The sequence below is a fragment of the Coturnix japonica genome, chromosome 2 (assembly GCF_054131305.1).
Source record: "Coturnix japonica strain WE chromosome 2, WE-NBRP24, whole genome shotgun sequence".
In the NCBI taxonomy this organism is placed as follows: domain Eukaryota; kingdom Metazoa; phylum Chordata; class Aves; order Galliformes; family Phasianidae; genus Coturnix; species Coturnix japonica.
In genome coordinates this window covers 71863972-71890432 of record NC_140664.1, presented here as the reverse complement: position 1 = coordinate 71890432, position 26461 = coordinate 71863972, and the positions used below count along the sequence as shown (strand labels likewise).

Below are 26461 nucleotides of genomic sequence, written 5' to 3'. Positions count from 1 at the left end.
CTACTGACAGATGAGGCGTTTTCCACATCCTTAGGTCAATCACCATAGATGACACTAACGACAGGACAGATACATGGATAAAAGTTTGTTCCTAGCATTTATAAATTTGAAGGCAAATTTGGGAATGAAAGTTGTATTGCCAGATGCAGTGGAAATTCTCTGTTTCCTGCTGGCCTCCTTGAACTGTAGCTAAGAAGTGTGGGACTAGTCTCATTCACACCAGCTGAGGACTGAGAGCTCCCCAAGAATTTTTCTTAAAGTAAACCAAAAATCAACAACACAGGCTTCAAGGCATCTCTTTCCATTGTGAAGGAAATGCAAGTTTACAGGGACAGCTTGGACCTATATTAATCACTGCGTTCAGTTTCTGGGGTTTAACTGACTGTATATAATTCTTGGACGTGACAAAATGCATCAGAACTTATCTACCATTTAAGACCTCAATACGTATGCTTAGGGATTCTAGAACTATCATTAGCATATGTCATCTCAAGAAATATTCTCTCAAAAAGTACATCAGGAAACTGTTAGATCTAAGGAGTTGTTATAGCTGTTGATGGCTAGCTAGAGAGTATTACATTATGCTAGCTCAATTTTCCCCCAAAGGATAGGAATTTTTTATGCTTATTTCATTTTTCACAGATATAACAGATAAGGGATCTGTAAAACAGAAGAGAATAGGGAAGCAGGAACGTTTTCAAAGACAGGAGTTTGAAATCCTAGTTTTCAAATACCTTCTTAAATTACATACTTATTCTCTCTTTCTTTTACATAGTATAGCTGGCTACAAAGAAATCTTCTTTCCTGTTTAGGCTGTAGGTTACCAGTGTCTTTCTGGATCATCCCACGTCAACATAAAATTATTGCTACACCCTGTGCACCAGGCCTTCACCGAAGAAAGGTTGGCCTTAACTCTCTCTGCAGGCACTATGTCTCTGAGGCACTGCCAGTTCTTCCTATGGTCCCATCATTCCTGAGCAATTCAGAAGAGCCCAACTCATTCCAGTCCTATGAATACATTTCTAGCTGAGTCAGGGAGGGCACAGAGCCTTTATGTAACCCTGTTAATGTGCAGAAATGTCACCGTCTATGAACAACATCAAATGGCAGTCAGTGGATCTTCATGCAAAAAAAAAAGTCACAATAAGACATGAAAGCAGCTTTGTCACCAGCATGTATGGAAACCAGTCTAATCTGCCTGCTTTATTGCACCGCGTAAAGCTCAATATGAAAAGGGATTTAGTTATCAAAAAACAACCACAGAACAAAAGCTTCAAAACAAACAAAAATGTAAAAACTAAAATGGGACGTGTTTTGTCTAAAATTAAAGCAACCCAATGTATGCTTGTTAGACCAGCCTATATTCCTCTGATATCACATCCTGTAGAGTTTAGGGAGCCATCTTGTGCAGTAATACATGGCCACAGAACAACACAGGGGTCTGTTTCCTTTACATTCACATACACTGTATTTCTTTGCATACTTTTTTCTTAACAAGGACTTTAAAGCTTGTTGTGCTGCTTTATTACATGCTGGTGGACCAGACAAGAGACCCAACTTCAGAAACTGCATTGCTGAACTTGTAAAGCATTACTTCTCATTTCTTGGTTCAGGAATTCATATTTTGCTACTGACCCATTAACTCTTCTGTAATTGCTATTTTGCTGTGTTAACTTAAAGTTCTGAAAATCTAGAACTATCTTTATCTTTTTGTTTTCATGTGATGAATTTCTCAGGGCCTCTTTGAGAGCTGTACAGATGGATAGTGAAGCAGACTCAGAACAGTATCTCATTTGCATTATAATCATTGTATGCCCTTCACAAGTGGTATACTCCTCGTTTTACTATTATTCTCTTGGAACAGATTTTAGAGTCGGGGAAAACTCCTGTGTAGCTAACCTTGGTAGTATCCAATGTGTCCACCAGATGCCAAATGAAATGTTCTGAGATAAAACATCTTTAGATCTTTTATAATGCAGCAAGCAAAATATGTGAATGTGTTATGATAGCAAATGCATATTGTGCAAACCTTGTGATGGTTTCTAACCTCTAAAAATGCAGGTGGTGAATGTTAGTGCTGAGATGAATGATGTGAGAAGGAAAAAATTCAAAGCTGAAAGTATCCTAAATTCATGTTGCTTAGTGTAAGTGCTTGAAGCGCTGCTATTCATGGGAAAATTTTCTTCTTCTTTTTTTTTTTTTTTTCCCCACTTTTTACTGTTCCTCATCTGAGGGGAGAACAAAGTTTGGAAAACTCAGGAAAGCATCTTGTAGCTCTGTAGAGCTTTAACTAGCTCTGTTTGGAACATAATTTTTCAGTCTGAAAATACACCCATAAAAAGTAAACTTTTTCCAGGAGGTAGATTGCGCTTTGATTAATCAATGTTATTGCATGTGTTCAAATCAATTATTCAAAGAAAATACAAAAACTATTTCAACTAACAGTTAATAGTACCCGCGTGCAATATAAATAAAGCACTTCTCACTAAAACCTGGAGAAATATTTCTCTCAGCAGGGTTAAGTGAATTCATCTATTTTCCTTGAAAGACACAAAGCAGCATCCTGGCTCTTTTCTGATCTTTTTCAGGATACTATTTTAAGATTATTTTTCTTAAGAAGGAGGTGAATGTACTCACCTGGTACTAACGATTGAAGTAGTTTTCTAACATCTGCTGGCAAGTGATTTGTTTATTTTTCACATGGATAAATTCTGAGGTGAAATGATTTATCTGTGTCCAGTTTCTCTTAGGGATACTCAGCAACAGAAAATGAATCAGAAGAAAGAACTTCAGAAGAGCTGGGAAGGATAGGAGAGAAAAATGAAGTGAACTTTAAGGTCAGTGTCATAAAGATATCAACCTAACCTGATTATTGCACGTCCCTCTGGAGAGGGGAAAATCTTACACAACTGCATTAAAGTTGAGAAAAATGAGAAGGTGAAAAGAAGCCGAAGTTGTATTACTCACTGAGGTATATTATGTTGTGCAGTTAACAAATGATCACCGCTTACGTTTTTCTTTAATATATATATATATATATATTAAAGCATAAATTGTTGAAGTCATGTAACTGAGGAAGAAAAGGCAAACAAAAACAAAGCAAGTGAGGTGGGTTATTATTTGATGTTCTACTGGCTTCTTTTTCACAGGGAACTAAACAAATGTCCTCTGCTAACAGCAACATGTTATTTATGGGTTCAGAAAGGTTTGTTCTGTATCCTAATAATTACTCCAAAATGACAGTATACAATCTGAATGGTGTTCCAGCAGCCATTTTTACTGACTTCACAGCTTTGCTTCCCTGAGCACCTGAGGTTATTTCTACACTGATGTTCAGCTCAGCAACAAGTTCCTGGGGAACAAACCAAAAAGCAAGGCTCTCTATTTATCATGCTTTGTATTCCATAATATTCACCTTAGCCACAGGGCTGTGTTATCTGGGGACAGATAGGCTCATTCTGAGTCCAATAGCCTACACTGTTGAAGTGGGCTTACCAACAATGCTTAAATTAATTGCCTGTTGTAATTTAAAGTAGATGCGTTTTTCAATTGTTTGTGTACTAAATACACTTTTTGGTCTTTCACCTATGTGTGGATTTGAAATGCAAAAATCTAGATGATGATGCTGATTTGGTTTCATTTATTTGAAGTAGCATGTGCATATCTGATGCTTATCTTGGAATTTGTGTATAATATATATGCGCACATTTCTCCCAGTTGCTGGAAGGACAGGGTGAGAGAGATACTGGGCTCAATAGCACGGTTGATAACTGCTTTGACTGGGACCATTGGTGGGATAATAATTACTCTTGGATTTCTTGAAAGCTTTTGGTGGAGACTGTTTGAAAATGGTTACATAGAAATGGTACTGTGCTGGGCAACATTGTCCTTTAGCCAGGCCTGATGCAAAGAGAAATTACTTGTTTGCTGCTGTACTGCCTTGAACTATAGAAACTTATATCATAGGCATGAGTTTACTTTTCCTTTTGTTGGAATGAGGGCTTTAGAAAAGTGCAGAGCAGGGAACACAGACATTTTTTCCCCTGTAACAACTTAAAGTTTAGAGCTGCTGCCAACGCAGAAGGAAATACCATTAGATAGATACAAGAAAAGCCAATATTCCACGTTATTCGTGCAGACAACCAATGGCTGAAACTTGCACGAACTGCTTCCACTTAAAAGCTGTCACTCACATTGGTTATAAAAAGCCCAGAGCACTTAGGGACTGTCAATCACTTTCTAGAAGAGATAGCTGACACCTTAACATTTACTTTGCCGGTATTTACCAGATGCAGAAAACCAAAGGGTAAAAATGCAAATGAAAACACACATTCTCACTGATCATATAATGCAAGGGAAACATTTGGATCAGTTATTGTAGTTGCTCACCTAGGAGCCTCCAATCATGAGAAGATTTTTCTCTTCTGCTCTATGAATAGAACTGTTGCGGGCTGGCTCTCCGTTGTCAGAGAGAATGCTCCTGCAGGCAGTGCCTGTGGAGGTCTACCACAGTGTCATCAGGAGAGGAAACAGATTGACTCTGGCCCTTTGTGATTGAAGGAGCAGTGAGAAAATATGTAGAGAGAAGACTTAAGAAGGGCACATAAAGGTCATCCACCTTGCTTTTTTTTTTTCCCTCATGGTAATAGGGATGTGGGTGTTGTAATTACTGTAGACTGACAACATTTTTTCTTGCAGTGAGGGGATTGGCAGGGAAGGGAATAGGAGGAACCAGTTAATTCAAATTCACTTTCTGCTCTTTATCTGTAGGCTTCTAGATTGAGTTGATGAGTCTAGAGGTTTTGTTTGCTTTACCTATCTGGACATTAACAGTCTTATAATCTATTTGGCTCAATAAGCCATCATCTGTGGAAGGTTCCTCAGGTAAGTGTTGTATTGCCATTTGGAATTGAATTTGGTCAGTTTAGCCCCATATTAAACCCTCCTAAATGAGGTTTTTGGAAATGTAGTGTGTGTGTAGATACTTAGGCACAAATTCATAGAATAACATAATCATTTTCCCATTGTAGTCAGTGAAAACACAGTCCATGCAACTGATGGAACTAAGTATTTTAATTTACTTTGGAGTAGACACCTCAGATATCAACTGAATAGCTCTATATACTTTACACATATGGAATTACCATAGTTACTGTAGTAGTAGAACTGTCTGACACGGTATATGTATACTTCAACATTTCTGGCATCTTTAGCTTTAGTACAGGTTGTTTTATAGTGCTCACACTCTGGAGGTCGCTTTAGTTAAGTAGACCAAGTATTCAGCAGTAATTTCTGATCTCTGTGTGTATGCTTTTTTATCAGATTTGTGTATTATCCAGTGGTTTGAAGAACACCAATTTAGGTTATGGTTATGAATAAACTAATTACTTGTCAGCCAGGAAGATCTTGCTGCTGAGTGTATATATATGCATGCATGCACCTGTGCTTAAGGAAACTGTTAAATGCCACAAGCAGATTACAGAGGAGTTGGGGTGGTACAATGAGATCAAAGGATAGATACCATGGATACTCACCAAAGAACAAGCATTCACCTACTGTTTCTTCCATGCTGCATCTGTTCCATCTCTTTTTATAAATGAGCCAGGACTGTATTTTCTAGTTGTTTATTTTCACATTAGGAAGTTCTTCCTTCCCTTGGGGAGACTTTTTGTGCTCCTCTCAAGGGAATGCTTTTTACCTTCATACATCTAGAGAAGGGAAAAGAAAGCAAAATGTCCCTGAATACATCTTGAATAGCTGATAGATGATTACATCGATTCTCTGCTCAGATCTTAGAGCCAAAAAATGAAAGGCCGTTATTAGTATGGATCAGAGGTTGAGGCAAACTTGGAGCTCTATCAAATAAAAAGATAGTTACTACTGGGAAAGTCTGGGACTTGTATACCTCCAGTTTAGTGCACAGACATAGCAACAGTATATAATTCCCTGGAATGTTGATTCCTCCTCTGCAGATCATGATCTGGAGTCTTGCTGTTGCACGAGTTACTCTTACTGGTTGAGTGCCAGCGTATAGTATGGGAGGTCTTCCTCTGTGAAGGTTCTTCAGAACTAAACAATTTCAGTCCTTTCATTCTTGTCAGAAATTTTGAGGGTTAATTTATGTACCTTAATTTTTTATGTATCGAAGGCAGTTTGAGATGGCCTGACAAAATCAAATTGCATAATCTCAGATTTGTTCTGCTTAAAATAGATTTCAGATTGTGTCTTTGTTTCCTTTAGAAAAGTGATTTATTCTAAATTATGGAGCAACTTCCCTATTTTCATCAAATGATTGTAACTGAAGTACAAGAGGAACTTCACCAAAAAGCAAAGAGGAGCTGAACTAGAATATTGGCTTCACTCTATGAAAATCACCAGCTAGCAATGGCAGCATGTACTTGAGACTGCTTCTATCTCTGAATAACATCCAAGCTTCCAGACGTGATATTAAAGACATTAAAATGACATCTGAAGTTGTCATTGTGATCTGATATTTCTTGAGGCTTAACAGATTCGTATAATGTGCCTATTAGAAGGCCTTTTTACTTCAAGCATCTTTGAGGCCACCTCACTGTGGTCTTCCAATACTTGAAGGGAGCGTGTAAACAGTCATTCCCCCTCCTGTTTACAAGGGTGGATAGTGATAGGACAAGGGGGAATGGTTTTAACCTGAGACAGGGGAGATTTAGGTTAGATTTTAGGAGGAAGTTTTTCACTCAGAGGGTGGTGACACACTGGAACAGGTTGCCCAAGGAGGTTGTGGACGCCCCATCCCTGGAGGCATTCAAGGCCAGGCTGGATGTGGCTCTGGGCAGCCTGGTCTGGTGGTTAGTGACCCTGCACATAGCGGGGGGTTGAAACTGGATGGTTATTATGTTCATTTTCAACCCAGGCCTTTCTGTGATTCTTTCACTTTGTCAGCTATAAGCAGCGTTCATGACAGTTTGGGAAAATTTGTTACAATTCTTGTATGCAGATAGTAAAAAGAGGTGAACTTTTCCAGTTTATTGCAAAAATTTGATTTTGACCTAAGAGGATGAATAGACTGGAATTGTAAAATATATGGGAATGTGAGAAAACCAGACACAGGGTGAATGCAGGTACTTCTTTTGCAAATTACAAGTGTCTACTTAGGCTGCTGCAATAGGGCAGAGTATTATTGTGACACTCTTCCCTTATTATTATTATTATTTTTTAATCTCTGGGCTTTGCTCTTCCTAGTTTTCTCCACTACAGGTGTATATGTGTATATATATATATATATATATATATATATATATATACACACCCAAGATTGCTATAAAATTAAATGACTTCATAAAAAGGGTCTTCAAGACAAACATAAAATACTGTGAGATTCACAGTGAAGTCTTAGGAGCCTGCAACATAATAGGAGCGATATTTGTAAAGGCTCCCCAGAGAGTGATATGTGAAGGGAGAGGGGCCTCTGGAGGACCACCAGAATAGTTAGGTCAGGCCTTTTCTCTGGATCACCCTGCTCACCATCAGAGATGCTTCCTCACCAACTATAGAAAAAGCTGTGATCTCACTAGGCTGAGGTTAGCTTTTGTGAGTAGCTCTTTTAAGTGCCACGTGAAGAGAGGCTTTTAATGTAAGGAGCTGCACTTCTAATCCCACGTGAGTGCTGATTTCCAAAGACACTCTGTCCTGGATTAGATGCAGTGAGCTGGCCTTCTAGAGAGGTAGTGTTTGTGCATGCATATATCAGTACTGAGTGGCTACTGCTGGATACCTGCCTTGATTTGGGAGCTGGTTGATAAACAGCTTTGTGACAGCCCATTTGATATTCTGTGACGCTAATAGCTTGAAAAAGCACTCGGTAGGTAGAGAACCGCTGTGCGAAATTAGTCAGGCACCAATCTGCTCACAGCGCTGTGCTCATAGTGGGCTGCAAACTTGAGCCAGACGGTTAGTGAGCTCTCCTGTAGGCATCCAGACAAGCCTGTTCTGAGATGACATTTGCTTCTCCACAGATATGTCACGGATCATTTTTCACAGCCCTGTTGAAGTGGCTTATTTATTATCATCTCTTCTGGTGTTACATCCTGGACATGGGAGAACTGTTTACTGTACCACAGTGCCAGGAATTCCTTGTTGCTGTGCAATCTAATGCCGGGATAGTGCTCAGGATGAGGCCAGTGCTTTCCTCAAGGCTGACTCTGCTGAAGTTAGAAGTGACGAGGCAAATCTGAGGTGCTATAGCAAAAGTTGTCTGTTTGGTATGTGAGTGACCTCTAAGTGAAGAGCTACCACACTCATCACTATTCCGCTTGCCCTAGCTGTAGACCTCAAATCCGAAATTGAAGTCATCATAACAAATTGGCCTTGGATTTCAGCAACACTGTTGTTAGTCCATGCCTGTGCAAGAGCAGTGGTTCTCAGCTGTGCTCCTCAGGTCCTGTGAAGCTGCGTTACCTTAAAAGGTTAAAGTTGTAAGGCATTGGAGTAGACCGCTGTGAATTTAGGAAGCTGACAGTGATCCATGAACAAAATGGCTGGGAATTACTGCCACTGCTGCTCTAGAGTATGAAGTTTCTGGTGTTACTGATAGCAGGAAAATAGGTTAATCTGTTTCAGGAATTGCAGCAGAATCTGGCTGCTCTGTTTTTACTGAATTATTTTTACAGTTGTATTCCTTGCTCTGTATCAAAATAACTTTCACAGTGAATGAATGTTGTAAAATGGCGTTTTCAGGAGAGTCACTCACCTTTTCCTGTGTCTGCTCTTCTGATTGGATTTGTGTTGCTATGCTAGAATAATATTTCCCAAACCTGTATCAGTATGTATGATCAATTAAATTAATGGCTAAAATCTGTCATCCAAGATGACTCTCTGTTGTTATTAGGAAGGAATCAGATCGATTTTCGTTGGAACCAGGCTAGTGCAAAATGTCAATTACCATGGGGAGAGTATCCTGCTGTATATGCTGCAGAAAATGAAGCTAAGTCCACTTATGATCAGCATATATAGGTTTTAAAGTGCCCCAGCATAAGAGTACTTTTGTTTCTAATTGTTTTTGTTATCAGAGTAGCACTGGGAAGCTCCAAACTGTGGTGTGGCCCCATTGTGTCTTGCACAAGCACATACTTCCAATTGAAAGTCTGATTGAAACAGGAGATAAAAGCAGTCTTTTCTCCAGTCTTACAGCTCCGAGGTAGGACAGATGGATCACCTGAGATTGCATGGAAGGGAACTAATGCTTCTTATGATGACAGCTACAACCATTTCACCTTTCTGTTTCTCCTTCTGGGCCCAGTATCGCCCAGTTTAGGAATGGGCAACAGCAGGGACTTTACTGGCAATCAGTGGTGGGGTATGAGCAAGAATTCCTCTAGCAAGCTAGAATACGTTATCTTGGTCTTGAAGCAACGAAGTACCATAAAGTATTAAAAAATAGTCTGAAGATAACTATCAAATGAACTGTAGTCACTGAGTACATTGCTTTGCTAGCTAGTCTAAATCCAAATACTATTGTTGTTAGCATAAATGGAAAATTTTTGGAAGATGTTGGGACTTTGTTTTTCTGAAAGAAAATGGAGCCTTGTTACTAAGCTGGAGCTTGAAAAGTGGCTATGGAGAAAAGTAAAACAAATTAATCTATTATAATTCAACAGAATGCAAAAGTAGACATAAAACAATGATAGACAAAAGTGAACCCAGATTTACATTTCCTTTATTGTGATTTAGCCCCATAAGTAACAAAGGAAACTGATTTTGCTTATTTTGTGGAGTTTGTTGGAAAGCCAGTGTCCTTTGAGAATACTGTACCTCAGGCAACAGAGTACAGGATTTTCCAAAACGTGTTTAAATATTCTTATTTCTAGAGTATGACTAAAACAGGAAAATTATAGCACACAGTGCTCCACATTCTAGCATGATGTTTTAATTTGCAAACTGCAAGTGAGGAGTTGTTCTGATCTGATTTCTGCTGGTTCCCATCCTTTCTCATAAACGGGCCTGGTTACCTGATGGAGAACTGCTGTGGTGAGGTATGAGTACGTGTCGGTCAGTTAGCTGCTTTGTATTACCCTTCACTGTCACTGAAGGCAGCTGATGCATCAGAGCAGTTCTTGGTTTATAGCTGTATAACCAGCAGTATTGGCCTTTTGGTTGTTAATAAAGCCAGAATGCTTTTATTCTGTTAGGCATACTTCCTAATGAAAAAAGTCATTACGCATGATAACAGACTGAATTAATTATTAATCTCTCCTTCCACATGATGTGACCAACCTTTTTATGAACTCATGGCCTGTTATAACCTAATTTGACAGGGGACTGGTATGTATTAAGAGTCTGAAGTTCTCAGAAGGAAGTGCCTGGGTAGGAGTGAGAAACTGCTGAGGTTTGCAGGCTGCAGAACCTGGTCCATGTTAGACACCGGAGTTTCTAGGCCAGAACAAAATCCTGAGACAGGTGCTGATGGAATCTGCTGCTCATGGAGCTCCTTCTCTGTAAGGAAGAGAGAAAGCACTTATTACTCCAGACAGACTGTTTCTGCTCAAGGCTGTAAGTGATTTTGCATTTTGAAGTAGATATTGCTTTGTCTGAGTGAGAAAGCCTAAGACTTTTCTTTGCACGCTGCAACACCACAGTCCTTGGGGCATCAATGCTAATATTAAAAGCTTACTGTCTACATTCCCTGCTTTTCCTCTGCTTCTTTCCATCCTCCTGTCCCAGCTACATCATTCTTTCTTCCAATAAGCTTCAGCCCTCATCACCCATCCAGTCTCTTCCATTCAGCTGGTCTTGTTTTCTGCCAGGTTTGCAGGCTGAATCAGAACACAGATGGAAGCAGACAGCTCCCTGCACCTCAGTTTCATGGAAGCAGACCGCAGTCTGCAGACCAAGTTACTGACTTGGTAAGAGACTGGGTGCTGTCAGGACCCTTCCCAGCCACCTTCTGGGAATGGGAAGCAGAAACAACCCATTGGATGTGCAGCAGGGCCTGACTCTGCAGCTGCATCTCCTGCTCAGTTTGAAAAGCATGCTACTGAGCAAAAGTAACTAATACTTTCATCCCATCCTGCTTTCCTTTCTGTGACAATTGTTAGAGTGCTGCATTGTAGGGAACAAGCTGAAACCTGAGTTGGCAGAAAATCCTCAGCTCCTCCCCATCTTCCAAAACGTTACAGGCACTACCTACGGTACTGACAATATTGGCTGTGCTGCCATCAGGAAAAAAAAGCAGTAAGAGATGCAGCAAAAGCAAACTGGGTTACTCTGTGCTCTGTGGCCCACGGCCAAAAAAGCATCTTAGCACTGGTTATAAGATGCTGAATTAAGTAACAGTGTTGTCTGCTGTGACCCTGGAGTTGTTCTCGTTTCATTACAGAAAACACAAATGTATACCTTGTGTTGTTTGTGTACGTGGCCGTGGTCTTGACAAATCAGAAAACATTTTGTTTAAAGCTGTTACTTGCACTAATTTTCTTTGTGCAGTAAATTGCAGTACCTTTCTCTTACATTCAGGGAGCAGTATGCTGCTTGTGGCTAATTTTAACATCTCTGTGTTCCTGCGCACAGGAAACTAAAAGATTCTGCTTTCTTGGCAGGAAACAGAGTTCAAATCCTATTAAATTTAAGTCAGTATGGTGATTTCTTTTGCAATGGGAAAAGCACTGAGAGAAAACAATTGTACGAAGTCCACACCTAAGGCGAAGAAAAAGAGTACCTGCCAAAGGGTCTGACTAGCTGAAGGACTGTGGTCTCATTTTTCAAAAGGAACTTAATTTCCCAGGTGTCCAACAAAGTGTGGACACCTTAAAGGGGTGTCTTGTAAGGTACAGCTCATAGTAGCTTAAGATGAGTCTAGAGCTGCTGTTCGACTCTCCTACATGGGGGTGCCAGAGCAGCAGCCCTACAAGCTTCCTACATGGGGGTGCCAGAGCTGCAGCCCTACCTTCCTGCAAGCTCTCGTACAAGGTACACTGACAGAACCGAGCCCAGCCACCACATCTGGAGCTCATGCAGCTCGTCTTTTGTCTTTTTCTGACATTAGTTTTGAGCAAGATTGTTCTCACAGTCCTGCCTCTGAGCTTATGCTTACTTCACAGGGAAGGGAAGTGTCACAAATTAATATTGATGGAAATGGGGGTGCGGGAGTACAAATTCTCATGTCATATCTGTTTGCTCTGGCACTGTTATTTGACTTAATTTTCCCTGTTTCTGTTTTTGCAAAGATATTTTCTGTCCTTTTACTGTCTACTTTTCTAGTTGGTCCACCTTTACTAAATATCCATATTAATTCAGTCAACAAGTAGACCATTAAATAAGGAATCCTGCAGTTTGAATACAAAGCTGTTATTCACACAGGAAGCGTTCTTTTCTTTGTTTTAATGGAAACAGGCTCAGCAGCTCACAGACAAAAATAAAACAACTAAATAACAACAACAAAAAAAACCAACAACCCGAAAAACCCAAAACCACCAAAAAAATCCCCACACATGGAAAATGTGTGCAATTTGTTTGTGCTCCAGCCTTGAGGAAAATGTTTATGTTGTGCCATGGTTAATACAAATTCAATTATTGTTAAATTCCCTAATGATTTTTTTTTGTTGTTTGAAAGCGGGATAGGCCCATGCCCTTTTTTATTTGTAGAACCAAGCAGAAAACACTAAATGGTCTTACTGAAATGATTTGTTGCTTTGGTTTACAACCATGAAAGGGAATGGCATTTCCAGGGCCGTGTGTGTCCCTCGCTGCGGGCGGCACACATTTCTATGGTTAGCATGTAAGATTATTCCTAGAAAAAAAATACTGGGATGTCTTCTAGCACTAAACAGTCAAGCTTTTATGTCCTGAAAGTGGCTAATGTGTGCCTACAATAAACTTAACTCCTTCCAAAAACAGATAATCATAAGCATACTTCATTACATTTCCACAGAGCCTCTCACTCTCTTTTCCTTAAAGCTTCTGAAATTTACATCAAATTTATGAATGAGCAGAATGTGAATGGTATACGCTTCAGCATAAGGACAGTCTATCTGTACTGCTTTGAAAACCACTAGTCTTGCTTAAAAGATCGGCGCTTTTCAGATGTAAAACATGGACAGAGGTTTGAACATTTATGCACAGCTTTTCCTCCTTTTGGTTTATGAATCCCAGATTCAATTATGCTTCTTATGTAAAGTTGCTTTTAAATTCAAAAGTTGAAGTACCGTTTAGCAGGGCTGTCTGGTTTCTTTTCAAGAAGGACAGGTACATTTCCAAAGTGCTGTTTTTGACTTCTTTGTAACAACTACACACACCTGAAGCTTTGGAAACAATTTTTTTACACCAGTTTTATTATTGAAAAATAGAGGAAATCCCATAATCAAGAACAGAATAATCCAGGCTCCTTATTTTTCCTACCTCTGCTGTCCATCTGCACTGTTGATAATATGGGAAATTAAAAAAACCCTTATTTTAAAAAGGCATATAGAGACCAAGCTGAAAGTTCAGGTAGCTTTTAGGTAAATTAAAGAATGGAAAAAAACCCCATGAATAACTACTGCTTTGTACATGGACACCCATCCATTTTAGCATGATGTGCAGGGCTTTTGAGACCAATGTAGAACATTACAATATTAGTTCCATGAAAATAATTTGTGATAGCTCTCCGTCCTTCATTTTGTAGCAAACACGGCCAATTAAAAGCTCTAAAACTATGAGCCCTTCCTCTCTCTAATAAAATCCTGAGGTGTGTGTGTGCGCTATGAACTTTACTTGAGGAATTGTTTTCGGCTTCAGTTTGTTTGGTTTTGTTCATCACCTGACTCTATTTCTTGCTCTTCAGGCACACACAGTCAAAATTTCCTTTTCAGTAAGGTTGCTGAAATTTTCCATTAGCGTGGTCACTGGTGACCTGAGTTACTCAGGTATTTGTTTCATGGAAAACCAGTGCATTGAACTTTTGGGGTTTCAATTAGTGTTTGGGAAATATGTCCTGTACTAATTGGGATATATATATATATATATATATATATATATATATATATAAAATTTCATTATGAAAAGTAGCAACTCTGAGCATGCAGGATTTTATGAGATAATAGCTTGAGAAATTAACTTAATCTTCATTGCAATAAGGAGAAGTTTAAAAGCAGTAAGTAAAGGATGAGCATACAGATTTAAGCAACTCCAGGGAAAATATGGAAGGATTACAGTTTTAGCTCTGAATTCACTACTGTACATATGGAACTAAGAAATAGACTGCAAAGCACATGGGCTACTGAATACAGTCCTTGATTCTGACCTGCAGTTCTCAAAACAATCTCTCAAAACTCTCTGTCTTTGAAAAACCTCTGTCTCTGAAGGTTGTATTGGAATATATTGCCTTACTTGCAGAGCCGAAACCACATGTTGTATTCAGGATTTTCTTTCTTTCGTGGTTTTTTTTTTTTTTTTTTTTTTTTTTAAATTTCATTCTAATTTTCTAGAAGTTTCAAACTTGCCTTTAAGTGTTTATTAAGAAATGTACTGGAAATAGCCTTTTACCAACACGTTGTCTCTCTTCAATATTTCTCCCTTTAACTTCTAAGAAAACTTCATTATTCTTGTTGGATATTAATGTAATAATCTTGTTAGATTTCTTTTTTTTTTTTTTTCTTTTTTTTTCCCCCCTGAATTCAGAGAGTCTTTTATAAAATGAGAGGGGAGTTGTTTTGATATCTTTTGTTTTCTTCTCTCTTTCCCTGTCTATTCCCTCCCTTGGAATTCAGGTAGCAGAACCAAGATTTTTGTCTCTATAATAATATACTGTCAACAATGACAAGAGGTGTAATTACCTCCATAATCAGATTATATCACGAATCACAATCTCTCAAATATTTAATTTCATTGGCTGTGAGTCCAGACAGCTACCCAGAACTGCCAAGTACATCAATGTTTGATCTGTTATTTGTTTCCATAAATTCAAGTACCAGTAACTTGTAAAAAATAGGAGACTCCTGTTTGGATTTTAAATAACCATTTTTCTGTAACAAGGATTCAGTTGCTCTAAAGTCATCACATGTGTGTGTATCGGCCTTGGATTTCAATAGAGAAAGATACTTATTCTTTAAAATACGTATTTTAACTTTGCATATAGAAAGAATAATATAAGTACTGCCGCTTAGAAGCCAAGGGAGCATGAGAGAACACAGTACTGGATTTGTCTGGACCAGACTGGGTGGACTGGATAAAGCCTAATGAATTAAACAGGCTTTTGAAAACTCTCTGGAATTTTGAACAGCACCTTTGGACTTGTTCAGCTGCTCCAGGGACTAAAAATGGTGTGGCTGGCAGGTAGCTGTCAGAGGCTTCAGGTTGAGAATAAGGGTTGCATCTTGGTGCCATGGAAATGAGCAACAGAAATCCCGCGGACCTCAGAAAGGGGCTGTAATTTAACCCAGCATCCCACTTTTTCCTCTTGCCAAAGCAGACACTAAAACACAAAGTGATTGCTGGAAAGCACGAAGGAGAAGGGAGAATTTTCCATGCGAGCAGGCATTAATCAAACAAGCCATTTTATTAAAAAAGACATAATAAAGAGGGCTTACTCACAGTTAAGGGAATTTTTATGTCCCAGAGTTTGTCCAGCTTTGCCAGATGCCAAGTTGAAAACAAGGCAGGAGGAGGAGGAAGAAGACCATAGAAAGAAATATCTTGCTTACTCTTGAGGCTGTGCGGACAATCAAGCATCTCAAGTACATGAAATAGTTTTAAAGTACTCATCCAAAGGGAAACATCAGAAAGAAGCCCAGAACTGTAACAAAAGCATAAGTGAACCCAGATCAGTGGAAAGTTTGCTGTGATTCTGACAAGCTTTAATTTGCCAAAATGGTATTTGTACTGCAGTAGTTTCCCTATATCCCCACAGTGCAGATGTCTTCAGGAGTAGGAGGAATGCTCCTCCCATTCCAGTTTCCTAGAAATGGATGAAAGCTTAGAGATTTCTACATGCAGCATTATTTTTTTTTCCCCACCAGCAGACCTATTTCTCAATTGGAATTTTTCATTTCCCTTTCTATGTGAAAGTCTTTTACAATTCCTTGCCACTGGGGGCAATCTAATACAGATATTGATGCGACCAGCACTTGTTCTTTGCAACCACAGTCCTGTGGAGTTCATTATAGTTTAACTATTTAACTAAAAAAAAAAAAAAAGAAATGATACAATAAGACCAGATTTAAAAAAAAATAAAATACATCTACTCTGTTTCACTAGTAAATGAGATGATATTTATCTCTGAGCAAGAAGGAAAGATGATAGCAACTTTAAGATTTAAATTGATCCAAGTATATAATGCTAAAGATCCTAAATGGTTTCAAATTGCGGAAGATTATCTTGTAATTTGTATATATTGCTTCTGTAGGCTGCTGAGGAAGCTAATTGCGATACATCCTGTGGTTAAGTTATCATCTTTCTCAATGACTGAATATCATAATTTTATCTTTAGGTGAGTTTAATGCTACCCGTCTGTTATGTTCATTTGTATGCTGGAGCAGTGCTGACAAGCCTCCTGTTGTTCCATGTAGCATTTGTGTCAGCCAACCAGGTTAGTGGAAGATTCACCTCTATGAAATTACAATACAGGAAACAAGCTCAGCCCCCAGAGAGCAGCTTTCCTTTTTTTTCTGAGCCTGGCTGGTGAAAAGCAGCTGAGGCTGGAAACAGGCTCTCAGGCTGTGTTCACATAGGTCCTGACTGACCTGGCTGCTCATCTGCAAATAACAAAGTGCACAATATCAAAGCAGGCGGAGATGAGAGATACCATCATTGGGGAAAACTGGCTGTTGTGTTGAACAGCGTTCGCCTTGCTGCATGATGACTGCATGATAAGAGCAGCCTACGCAGAACAACAGCTGACAAAAAGGGAGAGCTGGTCGCCCCCGTTTGCCCTCAGCAGCACAAGCATTGGCCATGGGAGGAAGAGTTGCACACCTTGACTTGTTCCGGGGTTGTATTTTATTCTTCATTTAGTGTAGTAGATACAGACCAGATCAGAGAGGCTGCCAGGGAAACTTTTGTTTCACTGAGCAGAAAGGTAAATGAAATGCTGGAAGGGTTTCTTAGTTCTCAAATGATACAGCAGCATGAAAAAGGGGGACCCTCTGAAAGACTGCACCAATTCTGGCCATGTTGTGTCCAGCTGGATGGCTGTGGACTCGTGGCAAAGGGCAGTAGGTTCTTCTGCTGCTGTATACTCTATTTCTTTTCAAGTGCTGTCATAGCTCTTCTACAGCACAAATTTGGATCTTCTGCATGTGAGACTCTTTTCTTAGCTTGCTAAAGTGAAAAGTGCGTGGGGAATGACAAAAGGAAGATGCGTGTAACTGTAAAGCAATGGCAGGAGCAAATGAATTCCAGCTATGTTAAAAAGGCATGTAGGTTCAAGAAAAGAAAAAAAAAAAAAAAAAGCAAAAGAGAGAGAAAGAATAATAATCTAGCTGTGTATGGTTGTTTTGGTTTTCTTTTTTGTGCTCACACTTAAGAGTTTAATTTCTGACTAGACCAAATGAGATAAGGTAATCTTGATAATTCTGGTGATAGGAAGAATATAAAGACTGAAGTCTGAGGGAAAAAAAAAAGGGGGGGGATAGAAAGAATTAAATAGCTTTGCAGCCTTTGCAGAATCAGCTTATAGTTGAAGCAAAATTGTCCCCTCCTTCAGTCTGAGTACAGCATCCAAGAATGTTTGGGTTAGTTTGGATTTAGGCCTAATTTTGGGAGACAATGTGGAGTTTCATCCAATCTGAAGTTTGTCGTTATTCATGCTAATTAAAGAATAGATGTCAGGACTTGTTGTTTCTGTTCAGCAGCAGAAGATGAGGTGAAGGAAACTCTTCTCAGTGCTCATTTTGAAGTCAATAATTAGATCTGATGTCAACACGCTTGAGTAAGCATTATATTTAGGGACTAGGGCAGGAACATTGCTGGGCATCAGATTGTAGTGATTGGGATGGATGAGAGGCAGTTTCCAGTGGAAGGTGGCCAAACATTCGGGCTGCTGGGTGATGAGGTGTGGGCTGGAGATAGATGTGAGATAAGGAGATGGGAAACAACTCAGAGGTGCTAATTCTTGGTATGGTTTTTGGCTAGGCATGGCACTGCTGCTGGACAATCTGTTGATGAGAGTTGTGAACTATCTTGGGAGTAAAGATGTTGGATAGAAAACTGTCCACACGTTTCTTAGCCTCTCAGAAAGTTTAGGTTTTGTGTTGATGGTGACTTGGTTGGTTGTAGATGTCAGCAACAATTCTTGCCTTTTCAAAGTTGAGATTTAAGACTGTCATATTCTGAAAATGCTCTCTCTTTTAAATAACCTTTAAAAATAACTAACCTTTACAAATGCATATGTGCTAACATCTGTGTGAAAGGCAACTTCCCACACTGACCAGCTCACCATCTGGCTTCAGGCGGTGGGGGGGAAGTATGAGAGAATGTCAGCCCTCATGGACAGGGTTCAGCTAATGTATGTGGGTGACCCTGACAGAGGTACATTAGTTTGGCTAAAACTTTGGAAGCTACCTCTGCAGTCTGAGTGTCAAAGTTAATCCTGTAAAATGGTGTTATCTATAAAAATAGAAGTGAGCTATTTCTCAGCTCTGTTCTAGCAGTGTTCAAATCCTGGACTGGCTGAAATAGCTGGAGACAGATTTTAGGCTGGTTCAATAGGTCAGCTGAGGTCATGAGTGCCAATTCTGTTCAGGCTACCATGCTGAGCAGTGTTTTCCTAAACACACAATAGTGTGGATGCCCAGAGATGTGAGTGGAAGCAATTGTGTTGACTTAAGTGATCCAAGCATTTATACAAGTTCTTTGCCTCAGTCTTCACTAGCAGCTAGGATTCTCACATCCCTGAGCCTGAATCTCTGGGTGGGATCTAAGGGAGCAAACTTCCCCCTGCCATTATAAGGGCAGAGTAAATCTGAGACTGACTCGTGAGGCTGAATCTGTAAAAGTCTGTGGAGCCAGGTGACATGTATCCAAGCATCCTAAGGGAGCTGGTTGATGTGGTTGCTGAGCTGCTCTCCATCATATTTGAGAAGTCATGGCTGTCAGGCAAAGTCCCCAAGGACTGAAAAAAGGGAAACACTCCCATTTGCAAGTAAGTGAGGAAGAAGGACCTGGGAAACTACAGGCTGGTGCACTCACCTCTGTTCCTGGGAAGATCACGGATCCTCCTGGAAGACACATTAAGGCACATGAGGGATGAGCAAGTGATTCAGGACAGCCAACATGGCTTTACCAAGAGAAGGTCTCTAGTCTATGATGGAATGACTGCATCAGTGGACAAAGGGAAGGCAACTGATGTTATCTACATGGATTTTGCAAGGCCTCTGACATGGTCTCCCACTGTATCCTTATCTCTGAATTGGAAAGATATGGATTTGGGGAGTGGACTATTCAGTGGGCAAGGAATTGGTTGGAAGGTTGCAGCCAGAGGGTTGTGGTCAATAGCTCTGTGTCCTGGTGGAGGCTGGTAATGAGTGATTTCCCCTAGGTGTCCATCTTGGGATTGGTACTCTTTAATACATTTATCAGTGACATAGATGATGGGATTGAATGTACCCTCAGCAAGTTTGCTGATGACACCAATCTGAGAGGTGTGGTTGGTACCACACAAGGAAGGGATGCCTCCCAGAGGGACCTTGATAAACTCAGAAGATGGACCCTTGTAAACATAATGAGGTGCAACAAAGCAAAGTGCAAGGCTTTGTGCTTGGGTCAGGGTAGTCCCAGATATGTATCCTGGGCTGCATCAGGAGAGAGGTGGCTAGCAGGGATAGGGAGGGGCTTGTCCCCCTCTATTCTGCCTTTGTGAGGCCCCATTTGGAGTACTGTGTCCAGGCATGGAGCCCCCAATGCAGGAAAGATGTGGACCTTTTGTAAAGGGGTCTGGACCAGAGTAGAGCCACAAAGATAATCGGTGGGCTAGAGTGCCTCTCCTATGAAGACAGACAGAAGGACTTGGGTTTGTTTAGCTTGGAAGAAAGAAGGCTGCAGGAAGATCAAAATTTAAAGACAGTTAATAAACTTCAGGGAAATCAACTTTTTACACAGGTAGGTAGTGATAGGACAAGGGGGAATCATTTTAAACTAAAGGAGGGGAGATTTAGATTAGGTGTCAGGGGAGGTTTTTTCACTGAGAGAGCAGTGAGGTGCTGGAACAGGCTGCTTGGAGAGGTTGTGGATGCCCCATTCCTGGAACTGTTTAAGACCAGGTTTGGTGGGGCAAAATCTGATCTAGCAGTTTGCAAACCTGCCTTTGGCTCAGGGGTTGGAACGTTGTGATCCTTGTGATCCCATTTCACCCAAGCTATTCTTTGATTACTCAACAGGAAAGAAAATGGCCACCGTTATCTCCGCACCAGTTTGTGACTGAGGCTTGCTAAGGCTTAGGTCTTGTCATACAATTAAGTGGGGTGGCAGGAATTTGCAGCTTTTCCATTTTAGAGTGAAAACACTTCTGCCATGGTCTTCTTGCTTATTCCTCTTAGCGAGGAGCATGTTATTAGCTGACCTTTTGGCTACAATCTGCTGTGTAGGTTGTGACTTGCTTCGGTGGTGGTTGGAGGGGAAAGAAGCAGAGCGATATGTCTTTGACTTTACACCACATGTTTCAGAATGCTGTAGTTCACTCTCACATTTTATAAAATCAATTTCCATTCTGTTGTGGTATTTCACACATTCACATTCTGAATAAGTTAGAGAAAATTCTACAACTTACTAAAATAACTTTAGTTTTAATTTTCCCTATTACATGAAGAAGCCTATCCATACTTTATCTGTTACAGATGGAAAAACTACATATGGAGAAGTCAGATCTATTAATTAGTTTATAAGTACAAAGTCCCCTAAAGAGTGCCACAGATCCATGTGTTATTCCTAAGAGCTGTCTGAAGTACTTGCACTGAATAATTTATTTCAATTTAGCCCCGTTTCTGCTGTTAATTATCTAAGATCAGACTTTGCTTTTTGGGATTTCATTTTATCTTTTACCATTCAGTCCATTGCCTAAATTCACTGAAATGATCTCTGAACATATTTCAGCCTACTGAGGTAATCAAACCATAAACAGTCATTGACTGTTCTATGTTGTCATTAAGGCGTGATAGGGTGATAACTTTGTTGTTTTTATTCCTTTAATCATTAAACCCTGAGAGAAAGAGGAAAAGGGGAGGAAAGTAGGAGAATGCCAGAATCAACCTCACAGGAACCCTGGACAGCATTATTATTTCATCTTTGACTGTTTTGAGTCCCTACCTAAGGATCTGGCCCTGTTATGCTAGGAAATATCAGCCAACCAGCATCTTTCCAGTGACATGGAAATCTTTATCTTAGGGAGGGTTAGGGATCAGCTGTGTGGGACAAGAGAGCACTGATCCCAAGTTCAGACCTGGTAGCTTCTCTTTTCTGAGCTGAGCAGCTTCAGACTCCACTGTAGGTTACTTTCAGCAGGTGACACATAAAAGGGTCCTGGCAGTAGGTTGGTAAAGAATTGGGTTGACAGAGCTGAGGTAGAAAAGTGGCTGTAATCTGAAAGATGTATTTTTGGTTGCATATAATTTTGTTTGAGGTTTTAGCTGGCCTATTTATAAAATAAAACCAGGGAAATATATGGTCTAGATAAGCTTCTGCACAGCAAAGTGGCAGGGTAATATTATGTGCATCCTCATTGATTTGCTGTAAATTTTGACTGCTAAATTATAATTGTTCAACTTCTGTTGATTAAAAATGCTGAAGAAGCATTTTTGGGTGCATCTCCTATTGTGTGGTATAGTTGTGGTAGTATTTATGGAGGAACGATCCAGCAAAACTAAATTAAGCTCTATTGAAATCTATGGCTTTTTACCACTACATGTTTTATTCTAACAGCATCACCTTGTTCTTGTCACTCCAATGTTTGGCAACTTACCAGCTGTGTTGGACATGCTGTTTGAGGGTGTAGGGCTAGATCTGGTGAGCATCTGCAGGCACTTAGAGGATAGGTGCTCAAGGGCAAAGCAGAGTGACTGATGGGATGGTCAGGAGCAATGGTTGCAGCTTCAACTATCAGAAAACCTTCTGAAATCTGTGCTTTATCCAAAATGGACAAGAAAAGCAAAAATAACTGGAGAAAAATGTCCACAACTGTGTTTTACCCAGAGGGTCTCAAAGGAGAAAAAGACTTTCCCAGATTTAGATAGAGAATCTGAAGCAGTGCTGGACTTTGAACCCAGGTCTCCCAGCATATCGCTACAAATGCAGAGCACATAAATGATGTTGGACAGTGAATGGGGAAAAAGGGTCAAACGTAGAATTGAAGGTAGTTCACAGCAGTGTATCCTCTTGGTCATTCCTCTCTGTCAGTAGTATGTGTTGCATTTGCAACTTTGTGATAAATGGAAGATTTAAATAGCTATATGTGATACATTAGTTTATTTAGGTAACTCCCTCCGGTACTATTCATGTAGTTGTGCACTTTTATATTCTAGTAAGTCAGCAAAATTCTATGTGTTGCTAAATAACCTGAATGCAAGCAAATAAACATTGTGTGGAGCCCCAGTTCTTGTGTTTAGGTCAGGCTTTCGAAAAGGTTTTCTGTATGTCTTCGTATCTCTTACTGGATGTTATGGCCCTGATTTGGCACTGAGACTTCTGGGCTCCTGCCAGTCCTTGTACACAAAGGCTGCATTGATGCATTTGTGATAAGGACTCAGTGGAAGATAAGGATTATGCTTTGGCCCAATGGCTTGACCTTGCTCTTGCTGAGCCAACAGCAAGAGTCTTACTGCTTTCAGAGAGTACTCTAAGGTAAGGGACTCTGTAAGACGTTTTCATTCTTGAGTGCTCTGTGCAGGCAGATGGGAGGGACTGCTTGTGGTGCTGCTGAGTGCAGTTTGTTGATATACAGGTGCCTGTTCTTGTGAGAATCAGTCCTACTTTTGGCACGGCAGCTTTATGTATGCGTGTTTTATGTGTGAATGCAGTGTTTGTCAGGCACTAGTTTGGCAGCTCTCTGTGCACTGGGTGTCTGCCTTGGTGGTGCTGAATTTGAGTTACGTTGCAATGCGTGCCAGTGTATCAGAAGGCAGGTCTGAGACATTGGTGAGTGTTCACCAAGCCTGTTAATCCTCTCAGGCTGTAGCCACACAGTTGAGTTTGGTATTCTCATCACCTAAATTCCTAAATGTACTTCTAAGGCATATTCCCTTCTAACGCAAGCTGCCCAAACATCTGTGGCGAGACCAAGGAAAACATGGAGAAAAAGACCCGAAGATGAATATTTCAGCAGAAACGTGGGAAGGAATGCAATGTAGCTCACGCAAAACCTTCTGTAGTGTATGCCATAAATTAACACAATATAAATTTATACATATTTACACCACATAGACTAAAATATATAAATCCTCAATACTCAGCCTTCTGTAGTAGGTGTAAGCAAGCAGTCCATATGCTTAGCTGATTTCTGGGGAGCTCTAGGGAACAAAATGTATCTTTGTGGAACTTATGGTATTAAGGAGATTATAAACTAGGGTAATCAGTGCATTTCTCAAAATGGGCTGTCTTTTCTGCAGTCTGAAAACCAGCAGTGAACTCCTGATTTGCTATCTAAGGCTAAGGCTTTAATTCAGCCAGGTGCTAAAATACACATGTAACATTTATGTGCATGAATAGTCCTATTGATGTTGAAGGCCTAAAGATCAATCCATCACTCTTTGGATTTTCCTGGCTTCAGGCTGTATGATTCTGTTTTCCTCTTGAATTTGTGTACTTTCATTACAGAATACAAGCTTGTAACATCTCATTAAGTAGCAGATGTTTCCTTTTTCACCATTTCTCACTGACTATTCTAAACATCTAACGTGCATCCCTCTTTGTACAGCTGCGCAGTAAAACATTTGATCTCTAACATTTATTCTGTTGCTGCTTTTTATAATAAGGACATTCGGTATATTTTTAATGCATGAGATTTTGGGTCCAAATGTCAGGATTCTCTTCCCATCGGTACAATCATTTCTAGGTATTAGTGGAATTGCATGATTCATGACCAATCTTTTTTCATTTTTATCTGAAAATATAGGAACACTTTCACTTTAGAGAAGTGCTAAGAGAAGGAAGGTGAAGTTAAGAGGAGAAGAGAATGGATGAATTCCTTGTAAGATTTATGACAGACTGTCCTGCCACAGGTTGTTTGGTACAGGTTGATATTATTTGCACCCTCTGATTTGGTGCCTGCATGAGGATCTGGATAGCCTCTGGAGAGGGAAAGAAGCCCTTCCAAAGTGCTGTAGGATTTTCTTGTGGTGCAGGATCAGCACACCTTCTACTTCATTTCATGGTCCTAATCCCCCAGCCATTCACAAATGGCTTCAGAAGTACCTCACTGTGCCCAGCACTTGCAAGCTGCACCACTGAGGTGATGCACCACAAAGAGATGCTTAGCATGGAAGTGTGTAAAGGGATGTTTGGTGTGTAAGGTATCAACACAGAGTCCTGCAGCCAAGGATCTGACATTAAACATCAAATGGGAGCTGAGGTTTTAATCTGTGCAAGGACCATCAAAATCTGCCCTTCTCACACACCACAGCAGTTGGGTTGCACTGCACCATCACCTCACAAAATGTTTATTTTTTTCTTTCCTTTTTGTCTGTACCTAAGAACAAACTTATCCTCATTCCCTTACAAAGAAACTGTTGGGGCATCTGTTATGTCTGTACTGTCCACACAAGCTGAGATAACAAAATGTACTCTCCCAGCTTGCAAGATTTTGTAACAAATTGGGATGAAGCTGGTGATACAGCAGAGGTGAAAAATCCTGGTCATACAGACCTCTCCCTTTTTCCTTGCTCTTGCTCATTAGCTCAGTGAAGCGCAGAATGTTTCAGCAGGACTTGGAGAAATGAAGCTTCCAGATGCTTCCCCCCTTTATCATAGTTGAGAAAAGATGTAAACCATTTGTTCTTTCTTGAAATATATGAGCACAGAACCTTGAGCTGGTCGTTTTCTTGACTTTTTGTGGACATAAGTGCTTTGTTGTAACTGGGAAGGAATCAGCTGGAGGCCTCGGGAGAGTGCAGGCTGATCTTTTGTTCACTTTAGTTCACTGCATCTGGAAATTTATATTGGGTCAGCCTCGTGCTATCTGAGCGGTTCCAGCTTAGAGTTATCAGCTTTTGTTTTTGGGTGGAACTGCTGGCAAAGCTAGTCACAGACATGGAAGTTCTTGTGAGGCAGAGGTTTTATCCTTGCCAGTTGGACTAACAAGTTATTTTAATGTCAGCGCTTGAATAAGGTGTCTCTGGTAACTCATTTTAGAGACTGACTATTGAGAACATTTCTTGTACAAGTTACCTTTCGAATATAGTGATAGGAATGGATAAGTGTGACACAGTGTCTAACTGGAATGCATCCTCCTTGAAGGAAAGAGCAACCACTGAAAATATAAGAGAAGACTAACTTGGTACATGTGTACATGTTCTAAGTGTACTTATTTAGAAGGAAAAAGAAAAAAAGGTGTTATCTTTGATGTCACTCCAGAACTACTAATGGAGTCTCAGTAGAATGAGTTTCATTCTTGAAGTCTTGGGATTGGGCTTCCAGCTGGCTAAATACTGAGATGCTCAGTCTCAGTGCTCTCCTTTCTGGAACAAAATCCCCTTGGAGTCATTCCCATCTGTCCTCTAAGGAGAATCCAACATACAAGCTCACTCCCATAAATGACCCAGCATTAAGGTCTAAAAGAAAAAAAACAGCAGAATTTAGAAGCTGTCTCTCCATTTCCTCCCTCCTCTCTGCCACTTCTCATCCCATACCAAAATCCTCTCACAAGTGTTTCAGCATGATTTCTCTGTTACCTGTTAAGATTTACTGTTCTCTCCTGGGGGAAACAGGTGAACAGCATGAGTTTACATGGAATTTTTTTTTTTGTTTTTTTTGTTTTTTTCTTGCAGTTTTTCTTTAGTTGAGTTCCTCCCCTTTGTTTTACTCTGTACAGTTATTACCATATGATTTAATTGCATTGCCCTTTTGTATCCATCAGTGGAGGCCAAGCGTGCTGGAAATGAAAGGCAGCATGTAGCCTTCTGAAATCTCTAATTGTAGTACTGCAGGTGAGCTGCATAACAGATTATTGTAAATTTTATTCTGAAGTTCTTTGCTGTTCAAATTGGACAACAGCAGGAGAGAGAACAAAGGCTATTTTCTACCTGATGTTCTTGGAAACCTGTTCCCAATTCTTTGTGGAGGACTGCTGCTTTACATGAATATGTTAAAATAGGGACATATGAATGACATTGATACTGTGCAGAGGAAATAGCTGTGCCTTTTGTATTCTCCTTCCCATTGCATGAGAGTTATGATAATCTGTTTCTTTCTCTAAATGGAAACCCTCCAGGGAAGTTTTGTGTACTCTAAATAGCATCTCTGTATGATCAGAGGCTTGGCTTCATGTGCAAGTAATGCATTATAGATAAAGATATGAGAATGTAAATGC

The 26461-nt window shown here is 40.1% G+C and overlaps 1 long non-coding RNA gene across 1 annotated transcript in view; it reads left to right on the top strand.

The window, feature by feature from the left end:
- LOC146761934 (uncharacterized) overlaps positions 1-26461 on the top strand; it is a 142732-nt gene that overhangs the window by 62245 nt on the left and 54026 nt on the right. Inside the window, exon 3 of the long non-coding RNA XR_014943567.1 lies at positions 2741-2837. This is a non-coding gene — a long non-coding RNA (uncharacterized LOC146761934). The remainder of the gene's footprint in view (positions 1-2740; positions 2838-26461) is intronic.